At 51.8% G+C, this 19172-nt stretch overlaps 1 long non-coding RNA gene across 13 annotated transcripts in view; it reads left to right on the forward strand.

Annotated features, from left to right (window-relative positions):
- The first annotated feature begins 7535 nt into the window (after positions 1-7535).
- Positions 7536-19172, forward strand: part of LOC149121896 (uncharacterized) — a 58723-nt gene continuing 47086 nt past the window's right edge. For 3 of the 13 annotated variants that reach the window (XR_016221454.1, XR_016221457.1, XR_016221456.1), the window contains exons 1-2: positions 7538-8001; positions 8896-9051. This is a non-coding gene — a long non-coding RNA (uncharacterized LOC149121896). Of the gene's footprint in view, positions 8027-8134; positions 8247-8895; positions 9052-9430; positions 11043-13937; positions 14128-18668; positions 19166-19172 lie in introns of those variants that run through there. The other 10 variants (XR_016221452.1, XR_016221450.1, XR_016221453.1 and 7 more) reach the window with 9 other exon arrangements.

Here is a 19172-nt window from a genome sequence, read left to right on the forward strand (position 1 = left end):
GCTGCTTTCCCAGGTGCATTGGCAGGGAGGCTGGGTCGAAAGTGGAGCTGCCTGCACTTGAACTGGCGCCCACATATGGGGATGCCGTTGCTCCGGACAGTGGCTTTAACCTGCTTTGCCACCATGCCAGCCCCTCCATTCATTTTCTATTCAGCTGTGTCTTAACCATCACTGGCAGGGACCTGAGAAGCTCCAGCGGGACAGGGGACCTGCTTCCACTTTTGGACAGGATGGTGTGGTACAGCAGGGCTGCCTTTCCTTGAAGGAAGAAAAGGACGCGTCCCACTGGAGCAGAACATCTTCCGGTGCAGGCAGGAATGCCAGGATGCTTTCCGCCCCCAAGACTGAGAAGGCAGGGACCCTTCTCGCGAGGCTTAACACCGGAATTAAAGGGTCTCCTTTCTTCCCAGCAGTGACCTGCTGAGGGAGCTCTTTCTGACCAGGACTTCTGTTTGTCTTCTGACTACAAGTGCAGCTCACGCTCCGGCAATCCTGGAGGCGGGAGCACAGAGACCTTCCTGGAGTCACACACGTCACTGTCCCCTCCAGCCGAGGCAAAGGGCAGGGGTGGTGGCTTGTGAAGTCTCACTGGCCCCTTCTGCTGCTGACGAGGCTGCATATGGGAAACATAATGATGAAAAGACGTGACAAGATCTGGGCACTTCATCATTTTGCCACCCGCCACGAGAGTCTGTGAGACTAATACTGAACATCAGAGGAAAGGCTGCTTCTTCTTCTGTGCTATGTGGTCACAGCAGGGGAGGTCCCTAACACCTCACAACAGTTCTTTTTAAAACATTTTTATTTATTTATTTGAGAGGCAGAGTCATAGACAGAGAGAGGGAGAGACAGTAAGAGAGGTCTTCCAGCCCCTGATTCACTCCCCAAATAGCTGCAGAGGCTGGAGCTGGGCTGATCTGAAGCCTGGAGCCAAGAAGTCCATCTGGGTCTCCCATGTGGGTGCAGGGGCCCAAGTACCTAGGCCATAGTCCTCTGCTTTTCCAGGTCATTAACAAGGAGCTGGATGGGAAGTGGAGCAGCTGGGACTCGAACCAGCGCCTGTATGGGATGCCAGAGCCATAGGCAGAGGCTCAACCTACTATACCACAGTGCCGGCCCCTTCATAACAGGTATAATCCCAGTGACTTAACTCTAAGGAGCTTCGGTTTTCCTAAATTCAGTGTACTTGGCTCAGTGTATTTTAGATCTTCAAGCCTAAGTACTTCATAAAGGTGAATAAATATTGCCTTGTGTTGTGCCATAATTTTTAAAGTTTAGGTCATAGAATTCTCATGACAGCAGCTTCTGGAAAAAAATCCCTCGCTTTGATTAAGCTGGCTGGGTCATTAGGTCTCTATTATCTCATAGCAGTTGGCCATGGTAGAATGAAAACTCATTGTGTTTATGACCTGAGAACTCTTTGTGCTAAACGGAAATGATGATATTAGTTCAGTGACACAATTACACTGTTTGGCTCTGGGAGCAAATATGGAATTGGTCCCTAATGTGTTCTAATTGCTCATGCGACTTTATGGAATTTTTAAGAGCCTGTGGTAGTTACATACATTTCTTCCAGCACAGAACATCCTCTCTACCACTTCCCTGGTGATCTGCCGACTGTCCAGGGGGCAGTGCCGCCAGTCGCTTCTGCAATCTGAGAGTCGGGCATTTCCACACTCAAGGGCAGTGACAAAGGTTGCAGAGGCCAGCGAACAAATGGCAGTTGCCAGGGTGTGTGCACCTGCTGTGCATCAGGTTTCATTTCAGGCACAGCAATAAGAAATCCCCCTTTTATTTGCTAGCATCTGTTGAGCACTGTCTGTGTGTTAACTAGTACCCTGAGTGCCTTACCTATCTCCTGCTTAACCCGCATGAACGCAAGAGGCCAGCAGAGCCAGCATGCCCGTGTGCACACAAGCAGATGCCTCACTAACTCAGCTCGGCGGTGGCGGAGAACGGGAGTGGGTCCGGGCAGTCTCTTCCAGAGGTTACGCTCTCAGCCTCGCTGACGCTCACCTTCTCGGTGACGAGGGAGAGTTAGCACACAGCCCATGCCCTGGTGCCCGTCCCTGGGCGAGTCCCTGAGCTGGCCCAGCATGTGAACCAGGTGTGTGCTATGGTGCCAGACACATGGGGCTTGGCATCATTCACTGGACACGTAACTATTGAGTCCCATGCCCAAGGAAGGAAATTCAACACACACTCGGCTGCTACAGAAAGCTAACTGTTAGGGGGTACTGCAGCGTGTGTGTCGTGGGAGCTGAGGGGGTCAGACAGCTTGCCCTGGCTTTGGGGCTGCAAGCGAGGCTGCCTTGGGCAGAGGGAAGCTGAGCGGAGCTGCGCGGGATGTGTCAGAGCAGGGCGTCCCGAGGAAGGGGGGAGGGGAGCAGAGCCCCAAGCCACCACTGGCTCCTTTGCTCTTGGTCTCTCCTGAAAGTCACAGGCGAAATGAGAAAGTGAGATTTGGTGACCTCCAGGGTCACTTACATCTTTGAAATTCCGTGGTTCTCTCGACCTAAGCCTCACAGGCACTGATTAACGAGCCTGACACTCAGGACTCCAGGAGAAATTAATTTACTTGTGTCTTAGCCGCATGCGTCCGGAAAGTCATCGCGCAGATCTTACTTGCTGGGAGAGGGCTCCCCACTTCTCCTGGGTCCCTTCCCTGAGCCTCTATCTCGCTTGCTTTCTGTCACATCCACACAGCCTCTCTGAGCCGCAGCATTTCTGCCTGGGCAAGCACTGAATGTCTTCACACACCCCTTCGATCTTCCACGCTTGAGACTCTCAGTGTGATCAATCGATTAATGAATAGACGTTTAAAATATGTCCTCTTCTCAAACAATTAACAACATTCTACCCACTGTCAAGAGCGGTGCTAATAATAGGGACGACAGTAGTGAACGTGACCCCCTTTTGCTGGTGTCTTGGGGTCCATACGCAAGTGGATTACATCACCACGATAGCCCCAGAGCTCTCCTGGGCATCCTTACACTGCGTGAAATAAGCCACGCCCAGAAAAGACAGATTTCCCATGTTGTCTCTGACTGGGGGTCGTTAACATACAGAGAGTAGAAGAACATTTTTAATGTGTCTGAGAGAAGTTGCCATCTTTGGATGCTATTATTGTTTATAGCCCTTGTCTATATGTTCCTGCTGAATGGTGGCCTTTCTACTTTCTACTTGCTGGACGCTTTATTTAGTGGAGCAGTAAGTCTTTGACTATAAGGAAATTAAAAATGTTATCGCAAAAATTAAAAAAGAAACAATAAAGGAAGAGGAGGTAGGGAGGCACGGGGGAAGGGAAATATCATATATTCTTAGAATTATATCTATGACTACATTAAGACTGTTCTCTTTAACTTAAAAATGTAATTGAAAATAAGCAAATAAATACTCGGAGAATCTGGGGAAAAAAGATTCTTCCCATAACTTATTTCTTAGTGGTTTTTGTAATAGTCTTTGGAAATACACATCTAAGTAGTAAAATACATTCCTCGAAAATACAGAATTAATTATTCATCAACAACGACAGCAAAAAAGACCCAGAACTCAGACGCCCAGCCCAGCCTCACCACTCACGCACTGTGTGGGCCTGGGCAAGCTACGTAACCTGGCTGCGTCAGTCTCCCGCGTGGAGACGGAGGACTTTCACAGCGTCCACCTCGCGGGTTGTTAAGGGGAACGGATGACTTCCTTGGAGTTGCTTGTGAAGATCTCAGGTAAATTCGCAGAGGGGGTTCTAGGAAGGCCTTGTTAAGTCAATACGTTCCTAAAGCTCCATGCCGGTTGTGTGTTTTCTCTGCACCTCGATGACCTTCAGTGAACGTCTTCCGAATGTCACTGGGGTTGTATCTGGAACTCAGCGTGTCATTCGTGCAGTGCCTGGACACCACGTCCGTCGCATCAACTCGGAAACTGCTTTTTTAGAGGGAGCAAAATCGTCGCAGGTGTGGAGGTGGAGCCCGGGCACGTGCGATCAGTCCCTCTGCCTTCGGCCCCAAGTTCCATTTCCCAGCTAAGAGCCACCATTCTGTGGATACTTGGCTTCCATCCCTATGCTGGTTTTACCTCCGGTAATTATTTCCCCAAAGAAGCACAAGTTAAAAGACAACCCCCACTCAGCACTGCTGACTCGGAGATGGCTTGGGTATGAAAAGGTCAGGCTGAGGATGCAGCCCTCCAGCGCGGGGCAGTGAGTTGGGATCAGCTGGGGTTCCGGGAAGGGCACACAGATGGTGGGGAGACCCGGAGGCCAGAGCCAGCGTGGACCCAGCAGACTGCGATGGGAGAAGAGGGTATGGGGCTGAGGGTACCGGCTCTTCTCTCTCTCTCTCTCTCTCTTTGACAGGCAGAGTTAGACAGTGAGAGAGAGAGACAGAGAGAAAGGTCTTCCTTCCGTTGGGTCACCCCCCCAAATGGCCGCTACAGCTGGCGTGCCGCGCCGATCCAAAGCCAGGAGCCAGGTGCTTCTTCCTGGTCTCCCATGCGGGTGCAGGGCCCAAGCACTTGGGCCATCCTCCACTGCACTCCTGGGCCACAGCAGAGAGCTGGCCTGGAAGAGGAGCAACCGGGACAGAATCCGGTGCCCATATGGGATGCGGGGGCTGCAGGCAGAGGATTGGCTTAGTGAGCCTTGGCACTGGCCGACACCGACTCTTAAAGAGGGTGGAGAAGTGGCTTCCCCTGAAGGCATGGGAGGCCCCTAAGGGATGCTGTGGGGTGTGTCATTTAGAACTGAGCCTGGCCCCAGGGAAGCTCTGGCGTTTGCCTTCAGCTTCTGGGAACACCACGCCTGCCGGCAAGGTCTGAGTACTATGCCGGGTCACTGTGGACTTGAGCTGACCTTGGAGGGCTGGAGGCAGATTCCCCACGGGGACAACCAGCCTCGCCCGGGTGAAGAGCTCCGGAGTCAGGTGCCCCTCCTGTGGGCGATGCTTTGTGCCTGTGCTCGGTGGCTGACACCCGGACGTCACTCTCCGTTACGCGGTGGCCTTTTTTTGTCTTAGTCATGCACTCTGCCCATCTGCTGAGGCTTTAGGTGCAGTTCCGAGGCAGCGGGAGTGTGGGCGCAGGGAGGTGGGAGCATGGGGCTGCCTCACGGAGAGGCCGAGAGCTTCCCAGGAAAGCACACCATGTCTCCCCACAGGCCGTGGGGGCCACCGTGTTGGGGGGGTTGCCGGTGAGGGCCTGAAAGCGACGGATTCCTTCCTGGTCATTTGCATGCTGTCCCGTGGAACGCCAGCCTCCCAGCATTTCTGTGCTTTGTCACCAGCCTCTCTGGGCCATTTGGAAACTGCTCTCACCCTGTGGCTCAGAGCGTCCCCCAGGGCTGCAAGACGTGGGTGCCGAGGCCTGTCTGGGTGAGCTGCGCTGCTGCCGGCTGCTGGAGCAATGGGGCCTGAGCCCAGGCCCGGGCCTTGCCTGCAGGGCCTGAGGTGTTAGGCAGGGGGTGTCAGGCCACGGGGCCATGGTCACGGCAGCCGGGGCTGCCCTCGGGCACGTAGCCAAGGCCCCCGCGGTGGGGAAATCGGAGGTCTGGCTGAACGGAGGCCATTACATTATTTTTCCCACTTAACTATAGGCCATTAATTTATTATTAACCACATGTCTGACTATGGCATAGACACCATTTTTAATGGCGGTGTAGTTTCTCACTGGCCCTAAATTATACGCTTATGCCACATTGCTAGACGTTTTAATTGCTTCCAGTGTTCTGGCATTTGATCAGTGTTCTGGTGCACCTCAGACACATACTTTGGGGACGCGCGTTCCTAGACGTGGAAAAGTAAGATCAGGAAGGAAAACAGGGCATCAAGGTTAAACCAATGGGGTTTTCCTGTCTTGTGTCTCTCGATCCCCCAGCAGCCTCTCTGGGCCCATGACACAGATGTGGGCAGAGCTCCTCCGAGCCTCGGGCAAGGTGTGCTCAGCTGGCAGGGCCCCCGGCCTCACAGCCAGGCCACTGGCCCAGGAACAGGACGCCTGACTTCAGGCTCCAGAGGAGATGTCCACAGGAGCCCAGCAGGGTACCCACCAGGGGGCATGGACCCAGAGTACCATGGAGAACGCACACCAGGGGTCACCCATGTGAGAGAACGGACAAAATCCCGGCTGCACAGGTCAAGCAGAACTGACGTGAGGTATGAATGCGAGCCCAGCTTCCTCGGGGCATCTTCCGGAACCTTCACCCCCCATGGACCTCATGCTGGGAGAGACTTCCGGAACCTTCACCCCCATGGACCTCATGCTGGGAGAGACTTCCGGAACCTTCACCCCCATGGACCTCATGCTGGGAAGGGCTTTGAACACACTCTGTATTTTTAAAAAATGACATTGGAGGGCCGGCGCTGTGGGCTAGGCTAAGTCTCTACCTGCGGCACCAGCATCCTATACAGGTGCAGGTTCTAGTCCCAGCTGTTTCTCTGTCAATCCAGCTCTCTGCTGTGGCCTGGGAAAGCAGTGGAGGATGGCCCAAGTGCTTGTTCCCCTGCACCCTCATGGGAGACCCGGAAGAAGCTCCTGGCTCCTGGCTTCCAATTGGCACAGCTCTGGCTGTTGTGGCCACCTGGGGAGTGAACCAGCGGATGGAAGACCTTTCTCCCTGTTTCTTACTCTGTTACTCTACCTCTCAAATAAATAAATAAAAATTTAAGAATGATATTGGAATCACTTTTTTAAAGTGTACATATTTATTTGAAAGGCAGAACGACAGAGAGAGAGAGAGAGGGAGATAGCGATTATACAGATGGATAGAGATTGATTTCCCATGCACTGGAAGGTCACTCCCCAACTGGCCACAACAACCAGGTCTCAGTGAAGTCATAGACAGGAAACAAGAACTCTGAGTCTCCTACATGGGAGTCAGGGTCCCAAGTCCTTAGGCCAAAACCTGCTACCTCCCAGAGGCGTCAGCAGGAGACTGGATCAGAAGTGGAGGTGGCACTTGGTCCTATGTACTCTGATACCAGGTGTAGGCATTCCAAGTGGTGGCTTAACCCACTGTGCTGCCACGCCGACCCCTACCTAGCACATTTGCCAAGTAGCAGTTCATGTTCAGCGCCACCACAGTGAATTGCTACAGCGCCAGCTAAAAGCAATTTTAAAAATGGGACTTTTATGGGCTCATGCAGCCCCGATTCAGGTGGGTGCAAAGGCAATGGAGAGAGCAGACCCTCATTATTATCTTTTCAGACCGGGGCACATGGGAGCCACTGGCACCAGAGGCCCTAAGGCAGCTGCTGGCTTTGTGACAGCGGCACCAGGAAGCTGAGCTTCTCAGAGCTGACCTGGCTGGTAGCCCGGCCTCTGTGACAGCTCTGCCCTTCCCTCCCCAGAGCAGCACAGGGCTGGCCCAGCTGACCGCGCTTGTCTTGGGTCCCGGAGGGGCCATGGCCCACATGCTACCTGTTTAGTGGCCCTGGCTTTACTTGCTAGCCCTCACCTGAGAGCTGAACGGACATACCTGAGATTAACTGTGTGCGTTAGCTGTTTACCACCGCAGCTGAAATGCATGAGAGACGCTACTTATAAAGGAAATGCCTCATTTCTGCCCTCAGGTGTGGGGGCTCAGACTCCGGGATTGGGCAGCCCAGGGGATGGCGAGGGGAGGATCACCTGTGATCCAGGAGGCAGAGACAGGGAGCACTCGGCACGGCCTCTCCTTAGAAATCCATCACGGTTCTCCCACAGGCTCCATGCTAGCAACCCAATCCACTCCCAGCACTTCCCAAAGGGCCCACCCTCAGGCTCCCTCCTTGGACCAAGTTTCTGCCCTCTCCGTGCCGTTAATTCAAGACGGTGAGGCTTACACATCTGCCTGAGTTGGGAACCAAATCTCGTCCAACCCAGAGTGGTGTTTGTTGCACAAATGCAACTATTCGAACCCTGATTGGTCAGACTCCCGGAACATTAACCATTCGCTTTCCACCGGAGGTGAGCTAAGGAGGAGGTGAGCTGCGTGGTGAGAGGGAAGTTAGAGTGTTCCAGAAAATCAAGGAGGTAGGGCGGCTCCTGGCTGTGCCGGGTGAGGAAGGAGAGTCTCTGCTCTGAGAGGATTATTGGGATACCAGGGGGAGGAGGTGTTGTGGTCTGAATGTTTGGGTCCCTACAGTTCTTTTTTTTTTTTTGACAGGCAGAGTGGACAGTGAGAGAGAGAGACAGAGAAAGGTCTTCCTTTGCCGTTGGTTCACCCTCCAATGGCCACTGCGGCTGGCGCGTTGCACTGATCCGAAGGCAGGAGCCAGGTGCTTCTCCTGGTCTCCCATGGGGTGCAGGGCCCAAGGACTTGGGCCATCCTCCACTGCACTTCCTGGCCACAGCAGAGAGCTGGCCTGGAAGAGGGGCAACCCGGACAGAATCCGGCGCCCCGACCGGGACTAGAACCTGGTGTGCCGGCGCCGCTAGGCGGAGGATTAGCCTAGTGAGTCGCGGTGCCGGCCTGGTCCCTACAGTTCTTACACTGAAATCTTCACCTGCAAGCTTCCAGGAGGGGGGGCTCTCGAAGAGTAGGTCGTGGGGGTGCAGCAGAGGCCGCGGGCACTCCTGCGCCCCCCTGCCACGTGAGGGCTCGGCAAGCAGGTGCTGGCTGTGGGCCAGGGACGGAGCCCTCACCAGAAACCAACCTGCGGCGCTTGGCCCAGGACGGCCCAGTCTCCAGAGCCACGAGGAACATGTTCCTGTGGCTCACGGCTTGCGTTAAAGCAGCCTGAGCTGACCAATAGGGACAGGGCACTAGGAGCGGGGGCGGAGGGGCGCGGGGGCGCGGGGGCGCGGGGGCGCGCACGCGCGCACGGGGTTGGGGCAGGGGTGGCCCTTGCAATCGAGAACAGGCGCCCGGCCTGAGATCTGCCGGCTCTCCGTGGTCGGGCCGAAGAACGACTTTCCCTTATGCAGGAGGAGTGAAGAGGGCTGTGCGTGGGAGAGGAGGACGGCTCGTCGCCCTGGATCCGGGGCTCTCTCCCCCAGGCCAACAGATCCTCAGGAGGGGCCGTCAAGAGGGGCTGTCCATGGTCCAGTGCTCAAGGACAAACCCGAGGGCAGTGTGACCAGGTGAGTGAGCGGGCGTTTCATCCGGACTGCCCACTGGGGATGGGAGTTGGGTGAACCATCTGAGATGAAGGGCGGGCCCGGGGCTCCGCGTCTGGCTTCAGGCAGGTAGAACAGGTGGGATGGGCCAGTCTCATCTGCACCTTTGGGGGAGGTGGAACTGCTTCGTGGGGCACCGCCTGTTATCCAGGGGTCGCGGCTCAGGCCGTGGTCCGCAGGAACAGGTGTGAGCATTTAGGAGCAGGGAGCAGAGGGCGGCGGGCAGTTGGAAGGGTTAGGCTGTGAGGTTCAGCTGGCACATTTAGCAGACCAGGGATGGAGGCCTGGGTGCTGGGGCCTTGTCCTTGTCCCACTCGCCTGGCTTTTGTTGGCGGGGCCTCAGCTTTTAGGAGCGCTTCTCCTGGGACCGTCATTTCCACGCTCTGCGTTCTTGCAAGCACGTGGCGGGCCGGGGTAGCTGGAGCATGCTGGGAGTGTCCACGGGAGCCTCCTCGAGCCCGAGCCTTGCTGGGATTGGCCCCGGCCCGGAGCCTGAGGCTCTGACGCTGCGTGATCACCTGAGCTTAAAGTGAGGACGCAGAAGTCCAGAAAGCGCCATGAGAGGAGATGGGCTTTGGGGCTGGCCCGGGGCCCTTCACCTCTCCAGGTAGCGACTGCAGGACAAAACTCGAGTTGGCAGCTCCTGGCTTCGGCGGAAGGTGTTCGGTCTGCTTGGCGAGTGGCACGTTTCAGTTAGAAGCTTGCGCTGAACTATGGTTTTCTGTCCCACCAGTTGGTCCTCGCCTGCAAAGAGTCATTTAATTATCTTTGTTTAAAAACTACAGGGTGTAAATGGGAGTGTCTTAAAAAAGAAAGCTACTAAAGAAATGTCCGCCCTTTCTGCTTGACAAGGAACTATTTCCGGGGCTTGTTCCGATGCAGGCTGGCGGAGAAAGCTCCTGGCTCCTTTCCTGAGATGTTTCTGGTGCAGTCCAGGGGCCGCCCTGGTGGTGGTGGGTGCATACCCCACACCCCGGTGCAGAGGTCTTGGGGGTTCCAGCGGTGAAGCACAGCAAGGGACCCCGCGTCCGTCCCCATTCTGGTTGGGACCTGACTCCCGTGACCCAGGCAGTCTGAGTGCTTTCTCTTTCCTTGTTGAACAATGTTTGATGGAGCAGATGCCCTGACTTTGACCTTCCAATAATCCTGAACACAACGCCTGCGTGGCATCTGTGCTGTGGAGAGCCCACTCAGCTCCAGGCGGGGCAGGGAGCGTTGTCTGTTTCCTGTTCTGTTCCCAGCACCCGCCTGATGCCTGGCTTCCAGGCGGCGTGGGAGCTGAGGCTGGGCCTTTCCCCCTTCCTGTTGGCCTTAGCTTCCGTGTGTCGGGGCCACTTCTCCTGCAGGAAGACGTGCAGGGCCAGCCGCGGGCTCTGTGCTGAGTCAGCCCTGTAGCAGGGGTCCCTCCTGGATTTTGTTCGGACCATTGCGGGGACTTTTGCAAAGCGGACCTTGCTGGCCAGGGGAGGAACGTCCTCACTCTCCTAGGAGTGACCCAAACACGCTGGCCCGTTGTGGCTGCTTCTACCCTGTGGAGCAGCTGCTCAGGCAAAGAGCTCCCCTGGGCGCTTGGCGAGGGTCCCGAGTCTGCCTGGGTGGTGGGGTACAGGCCTCCGCTTCTCCCCGCCACACTGGTGTGGCTTTAGCCGAGACTGTGCCATCTAGAGCCACTCGGGCTTGCACTGACCTCTGTCCACTACCTCACCTCCTTACCTGGTGGCAGTGCTGTTGCAGGCCCCAGGCTGGGACCCAGACCCCCTCTGATCTCTGCCCCGACGTGCGACAGCCTCTGCACCTTCTATTCCTGGTTACCTGAGTCCCAGGAGCCTCTCGGCTGGAATGGACCTCCGCGTTCACCCTCCAGTGCACAGCGTTCTCATGTCTTCCCTTTTCCCGCTGCTTGTCTGGATCCTCTTAGGCTCTCCTTTGCATCTGGTTTTTTCCTACGCTTCATTCGGCCTCAGCTGCCCCGATGGTCTCTGCTTATGATGGGACGACGTCCCGATAAACTTGCCTCACACGGAGCGTAGCGTGGGAGATGCTTGGAACCCACCTGATCTGTTGCAGCTCTAGCTGAGGCACGCGGCACACCGTAGACCAGGGCTGGGGAAGCTTTCTTCTGTCGAGAGCCATCGGGACATTTATAGCATCATTTGTGGGCCATGCGGAATTATCCACTTAAAAATGAGCCTGCTCCAGACTTACTGAATTTTGAGTCCCCCCTGCAGGTGCCTTGGCGGGGCCAGACGGTCCCCACACTTGCTGCTGAGTGAGCCATTCCCTTTGCGACTCGGCGCGCGCAGGGCCGCTGCCCAGCATTGTCCGGGAGGATTGACCTCATGGTGCCAGCCCAGGGGAAGATCCAAGTTCACAATTCCAAGTAGGGTTCCTGCTGAACACCCAGAGCTCTGTCACTGTCGTGAGTCCAGTCCCGGAGTCGAGACCGCCCGCAGCCTTCTGCCCATGCGTGTGCAGGCGTGACACGTTCTGCTCTGGACAGCACGTGTCCGACCACAGGTGCACACGAGGACGGTCTCTGCCACAAGGCCTTGAAAGCACCAAGTTTTGGTGAGAGACAGGCCAGCACCCCCCCCACCCCGGTCCACTCCACGGGTTCCCCTCCCGCCCCCTCCATATTGCATTTCAAGCTCAGGGTTCACCTGCTGTCACTGCTTGATGTCTTTGGGTGTCCTAAGGCTCTCGTTCCCTCCGCCTTTGTGTTTGAGATTATTTGTCCCAGATGCTTTACGTGGCATTTTTCCAGCTGGAATCTCATTTTGTTGTTTTTTGGCTCTGTGTCTAATCTCCTTAGGTCTGCTTTTATTATTTATCTCTCGTCCCCGGTGTTCCTCAAACTGCCCAATTTAGTTATAAGAACGCCACAAATTAGCAGTGAGACGTTGGAGATTGGACCTGGCCAGCGTGCACGTTGGGGCTTTTCGTGTTCTCGCTTGGCATTTTAAACAAGCTGCTCATTCTGTGATGTTCTCCCCCACCCCACCTATCCTGGAATAGCCTGGGAAGAATCGGCACCTCGCCTATGATTTGCTGTAATTGAATCAGCCTAGCTCAGAACCAAGTTAAGGGTAGCTGTGTCTCCTGATGGGGGGCACGATGTTAGAACGCGGTCACCCTCGATGAAGACGACGGGCTTTGTATTTTATTTATATTTTGATTTTGGCACATGCTGCTTGACTTCACTGTCCTGTGAGTTCTTTCAACTTTAACCTCTGTTTTCCTGCCTTTTTTTTTTTAAGACAAACTTTTTATTGAACAGTTCAGAAGTACAGAATACACACAGCTTCCCCATCATTAAGCTTGTGCGGGTCATATGGAGGGGACACACCACCGGCACCCCGAGCACCTGGCTAAGGTGTCTCCACCATGAAGTCACACTTCTGTGTCTCCCTTTGCCTCCTGCATTCTTTGGAAGAAAGTTGCATGCGCAGCCCAGGAGTGAGGGGTTGGGAGGCCTCTCCTTAGGGGCATACACACAGAGAATTGATTGGGAATTCTTCTGGATCGACAATGTATCTATTTTCCTTTTGTTCCATCATTTTTTTGTGTTGGTGTGGGTGCTACATATTCGTTTTGTACATGGGTTTACAATCTGATACCACTTTGCTTTATTTTGTTGAAATTTTGTGGTGTTGCCCACCAGGGGGGCTCTTTCAAATGGCTCCTGTGCCGCTTTGAGATTCCCCATCCTTTTGTTTTTAGCATTTTATTTATTTGAAAGGCAGAGTGACACACACACACACACACACAGCATATGAGGGAGGGATGGAGGGAGGGGCTGAACTTCCACCTGCCAGTTTACTCCCCAGTTGGCCACAACAGCCAGATCTGGGCCAGGATCCAAGGACTCTATCTGGTATCCCGCATGGGTGATAGGGGTCCTGGAACCTGGGCCATCTTCTACTGTCTTCCCAGGAGCATTAGCAAGGAGCTGGATTGGAGGTGGAGCAGCCGGCACTCAAGCCAGTGCTCTGATGTGGGGCGCTGGCATCAGGTGGTGGCTGAGCTGGCTGTGCCACAGTGCTGATCCCTTTAGCGCCTTCTTGATTCTTGAGCTGCAGGATTCTCTAGGTTCTGACCCAGTGTCAGCCACTTCTTAAGGGACCTGGTTTCCTTGCCCAGGAGAGTGGTATTAGAGACCAACATGTGGGTGACATGGTGCTTTGTGCTGCTACAGTGTCATTTCTTGTAGACCCCCAAGGGGCAGTAGGCACAGGAGCATGCAGGACCTTCACAAAGCCTGTGGGACATGCGTGTCCTGAAAACACCAAGCCGCACTTCCAATATGTTTGCCTTAAACTTATCTTTAAATTCCATTTTCATGCATGTTTTTAAGCCCCCTAAATGTGTGTGTCCTAACCTATGTCTGTACACACATCTCCTAATATCTCTATCCATAACCATCTATCTCTCTAATAAGCTATATCTGGTTTTAGGGAGAAAGCAATTTGTCACCATTAGGTCTGATATTAACTGTAGGCTTTCGTAGAACCTTATCAAAAGGAAGAAATTCTCTTCTATTCCTACTTTGTTGAGAACTTTTTTTTTTTAACAAAACGGGAATAGGCATTGGATTCTGTGAAATGCTTTCCACTGTAGGTCAGTATGATCCTGATTTTTTTTCTGTGGCCTGTTGATGTGGCAGGTTACACCAATTGAATTTCAAATATCGAGTCAGCTTTGCTTATCGGTAATAAATCCTGCTTGGTTGTGGATTGGAATCCATGCTGTTGGATTTCATTTGCTAGTATTTCGTGAGCATTTTTGATTCTCGAGAGAGACTGGTCTGTAAGTTTCCTTTCTTGAATGTTTTTAAATGACGTTCCTTCCAGGATAACGCTGGCCTTACGATGGGTTACGAAGTGATCTCGGTGATGTTACTTTCTGGAAGCTTTATGGAGAATTGGCCTTGTTTCTTAAATGTTCGGTAAAATCCACGTATGGAGCTATCTGGATGTGTGCTTTTGTCTTGGGAAGGCCATTAAACATGGAGTTAATGTCTATGAAAAGTGGAACTGCTTGGTAAGTTATCTACGTTTCTTTGCCCGCGTTTTCGTGGTTCCCGTCTTCCCAGGAGTCGCTCCGCTTCCCTGAGTTGTCGGGTGTGCAGGCAGCGTTTCTGCACACTGCCTTTGCTGTCCTCTTCGCGGGCTCGGGGGCGGTGGTGGCGCTGGTGATCTGGGTCTCCCTTTGCCTTGGTCAGCTCAGCTGGAACTTTATCAGTTACAGTAATGTTGCCAAAGAGCCAGCTGTGGTTCTGTGGATTTTCTCTATTTTCCTGTGTTTGATTTTATCGATTTCTTTCTTTTCCTTTCTTTGCTTTTGGCTTAAATTGCTCTTCCTTCTCTAGTTTCTTGATGGAAGGGGAGGGTCTGGCTATTATAGCTTCCTGCCTTTCCAATGCATGCATCTTATGCTATATATTCTTTTTTTTTTTTTTTTTCTGACAGGCAGAGTGGACAGTGAGAGAGAGAGACAGAGAAAGGTTATGCTATATATTCTAAGCACTGCTTTTACTGCACTTCACAAATTATGGGTTGTGTCTTCATTTTCATTTAGTTCAAATGCCTCTTGTATGCAAGTATTAGACATACATTGCTGAGTTGCTATATTTGGGGATTCTTGGCCATCTTTCTGTTACAAATTTCTAGTTTAATGCCTGTGTGGCCTGAAAATACACGCTGTAATATCTCTGTTCTCTGAAATTTAAGATGTGTCTCGTGGCCCAGAATGTGGTGGATCTGGTGAATGTACCATGTCTGCCGAGAAGAATGTGTACTGTGCTATTGTTGGGTGGGATATTCTACGAATGGCGATGAGATCGGGTAGACTCGTGGTTTGTGTTAGGTCTACACATCCTTACTGACTTCCTGATTTATCAACTGCTGACAGGGAGACCTGACCCACAGCAGTGGGTTTGTTACATTTCTCCACTCATATCAATGTTTGCTTCATGTATTTTGATGCTCTGTTAAGTGCATATACATTTAAGACAGTTACAACTTTTTAAACTTTTTATAGACTTTTTAAAGATTTATTTGAAAGGCAGTTAGAGAGAGAGGGAGGCAGAGTCAGAGAGAGAGGTCTTCTATCTGCTGGTTCACTCCCCAAATGGCAGCAATGGCCAGAGCTGGGCAGATCTGAAGCTAAGAGCCAGGAGCTTCTTCCAGGTCCCCCACATGCATGCAGGGGCCCAAGGACTTGGGCCTTTCTCTGCTGCTTTCCCAGGCACATTAACAGGGAGCTGGATTGAAAGTGGAGCCGCTGGGACTTGAACTGGTGTCCATATGGGATGCTGGCACTGCAGGCGGCTGCTTTACCCGCTATGCCACAGCGCTGGCCCCTAGTTTACATCTTCTTAAATGATTGACCCCTATATCATGATGTGGTGTCCTAAACCACTTCCCTAGTTTAAATATCTTCTTAGTCTGCAGTCGACATAGCCATTCTAGCTCCCTTTAGGCTGGTATCAGCATGGTGCACCTGTCACCATTCTCTCACATCACACTTCATATTTGAAGTCAGTTTCATGTAGACAACAGAGATTTGAGGTGTTTTCCTTCTCTAAAATCACATTAATTATTGAAGTAATATAATTAAGATATTTGAATCAATATTGAAATCGGCCATATTTATAACTTTTCTTTTTACCAGACTTCTATTTTATTTGAGCATTTTGTGATTCCATTTTATCTATTAGCATATCAATTATACTTTTGAAAAATTAGTGGTTACTTTAGGAGTTTACATTCTAAACTAACCTTCAAACTATTCTGCTTTATACACAGTATATCTTTTAAAAGAGAGCTGATAACTTCTCCCTCTCATTCTTGTGACATTGTTTTCATTTAACTTGCTATTTGCAAAAATCACTTAATACATTGTTGTCATTACTACTTCAAATAGTCATCTTTTAGATTAATTAAGGAGATAAAATATTTTTTGAATTCTTACTCCTTTTCCAATGCTTTCTCTTTGGGTAGATCCAAATTTTTGAGCTATGCCTTTTTCCTTATGCCTCAAAATCTTTTCTTAAAATATTTATTCATTTATTTAAAAAGCAGAGTTAGAATATTTCCATCTGCTGGTTCACTCCATAAATGGCCACAGTGGCTAGGCTGATCCGGGTGGAATCTTGGGGCAAGAAGCTTCTTCCAGTCTCCCACATGGGTAGCAGGGGCCTGCTGGTTTCCCAGGTGCATTAGGGAGCTGAGTCAGAAGTGGAGTGGCCAGGATTTGAACTAGTGCCCACGTGGGATGCTGGAGTTACAGAAGAGGCTTCACCCTCTGTACCACAAAACACCAGCCCTGAAAAGAATCTGTGTTTTAACCTTTTTTTCAGGTCAGATCTGGGGATGAATTTCCTTTGTTTGTGTTCATATGAAAAATCTTCATTTCTCCCTCAGCTTTAAAGGATAATATCTCTGAATATAGAATTCTGGGTTGGTGAAATATTTTTTCTCTTCCAACAGAACATTTTTTCATTCCATTCTCTTTTGCTTGCTTGGTCTCTGTTGAAATGTCTGCTGTGATTCTAATCCTTGTTCCTATACTGTTAAGGTGTTTTTTCCTCCCTTGTCATCTTTTAAGATTTTCTCTAGTTTTTTTTTTTTTTAAGATTTATTTATTAGAGAGGCAGAGAGATACAGAGAGGTCTTCCATCTGCTGGTTCACCCCCCAAATGGCCTCAATGTGGGGGGTGAGGGGTTAAGCTGATCAGGAGCCAGGAGCTTCTGGGTCTCCCATGGAGGTGCAGGGGCCCAAGCACTTGGACCATCTTCCACTGCTTTCCCAGGCCACAGCAGAGAGCTGGATAGGAAGTAGAGCATCTGGGACTTGAACTGGAGCTCATGTGGTATGCTGGTGTTGCAGGCAGTGGCTTTATAAACTACATCACAGCACCGGCCTCTTCTCTTTAGTTTTCTAAACAGTCTTCTGTTTAAAATGGCTTACCTAGGTGTGATACTTCTGCTTGTTAGTAAACTTCTGGTTGATATCCTCTGAGGTTTTGAAGCTGTGACTGGGACGTTCTTGGAATCCTTACTTCCGATATTTCTTCTCCATGTTCCCTTTCCTCTTCCTGGTGTTGCGACTGTGTGTGCTCTGCCTTTTCAAGCAGTCCCAGCATTCTTGGATGGTCTACATTATTTACTTTTTCAGTTTCCTGCATTTCAGTGTGGAAGTCTCTCTGGATCCTTTTCCAAGCTCGCCTACTCCACCTTCTGAGAACCCCATTGAGGCCGTCTGCATTTCCACTACACTGTGGTTTCGAATTCTTGCGTTTTGTTTCTTCTCAGAATTCCTACCCATCTACGTACATTTCCTGTCTGCCACTGCACATTGTTCAGTGTTCATTAGAGATGCTAACAGATTAATTAGAGGTATTTCATATTCCCTGTCTAGCAATTTCAACACCTATGTTACGCCTGAATCTGGGTCTGATACTCATCTTTTCAGGCAATTTTATTTTTCTTTTGATTTGTCTTCTGTCCTCCCTTCCTCAGTTTTCACCATTTCTGTGTGCGATTCAGTGGCGTTGAACATTTCCACTGCTGTGCAGTGTAGGCAGGTGCGGGAGGTGAGCTCTGTGTGCTGTCTTGAGCTCCGTCACAGCCTGACTTACAGTTGCTGCCAACCAAGCCTTGGATGACCAAACAGAAAGAACATCTGTTTCACTATTTTGTTTCTTTTTTTCTTTTTTTTTTTTTTAAAGATTTTGAGAGGTAGAGTTATAGACAGAAGAAGAGACAGACAGAAAGGTCTTCCATCTATTGGTTCACTTCCCAAGTGGCTGCAATGGCCGGAGCTGAGCCAATCCAAAGCCAGGATCCAGGAGCTTCCTCCAGGTCTCCCACATGGGTGCAGGGGCCCAAGCACTTGGGCCATTTTCTACTGCTTTCCCAGGCCACAGCAGAGAGCCGGATCAGAAGTGCAACAGCTGGCGCCTATGTGGGCTGCCAGCACCACAGGTGGAGGATTATCCTACTGCACCACAGCGCCGGCCCCTATTTTATTTTTCTTAAGGAAACTGATTATATTTGGGTTTGATGTGTTAAGTCCTGGAACCCCTGAGCATCGCTGTTTAGTCCAGCGAGGGTCCAGTCATTGGAGACTTGAGCACACACCCTCTGCTGCCTGGGTGGGAGCCTAATCTGCATTTCTCACAGCCCCAGGGTGAGGCTGACGCTGAGGGTCCCTGGGAGAGGTCACCAGGTTCTTTCGGGGATGCTGCAGCAGCAGAAGCAGCAGGCTCCGGGGTCGGCGCTCCCCTGGGCCCCGTGGACTTATTTAGACCACACATCTAAGTAGCTCTCCGCCTCCTGGTGAGTCGGTGCACACCTGGGCCTGCCAGGGACTGGGATGTGTGAGTTAGGGTGGTGAGAGGCCAGGTGAGAACATCTAGGAGGCTGGGACTCTCCATGCACCCAGACGGCAAAGGGAAGCGGCCTCGTGAACCCAGGGGCTCGCCAGGCCTGACAAGGGGATGGCCGAAATCTTCCCGTGGGAAGGTGCATCTTCTAAGTTCTGGGGCTCAGGGGTGTGATTTCTGCCTCTTTCCCAAGACAGGGAGTCGGAGATGCATCCTGTGGAGCTCTCTGGACGAGACGCTCCTATTTCCCGTGTTAGTACTGAAATATTGCAGCTCCTGGCAGCTCAGATCTCACAGGGCACGAAGCTACCTGGCAGCTCTGATGCTACTTATCAATGCTAGTCTTCTGTGGGGTCTCTCCGTCGGTCGGTCTCTCTCTCTCACACATACACATGCACACACACACAATTGGTGCTTTGAACAACTACATACTTGGATTATTGGTAGCTCAGGGTGATACTTTCCTTGGGAACAAACCTACAAACTGAAGCCAGAATTTCACCTGCCTTGGCTAGAGGAATTCGGAGCAGGTGCACAGATCGCTGGCATCTAAAACGCACTTGGCGACCCAGAGCAGCCTCTGTAGGCCGTGGTCATTCCATCATGTGGGTGCTGGGGCAGTGTGGGGAGCAACTCGGACTATACTGTTACTGGAATTAAGACTTATTCTATGCATCTGCTCTCCCACATTATGGCG

Source organism: Oryctolagus cuniculus, chromosome 15 (assembly GCF_051225735.1).
Source record: "Oryctolagus cuniculus isolate XC-2025 breed Fujian yellow rabbit chromosome 15, ASM5122573v1, whole genome shotgun sequence".
Classification (NCBI taxonomy): Eukaryota; Metazoa; Chordata; class Mammalia; order Lagomorpha; family Leporidae; genus Oryctolagus; species Oryctolagus cuniculus.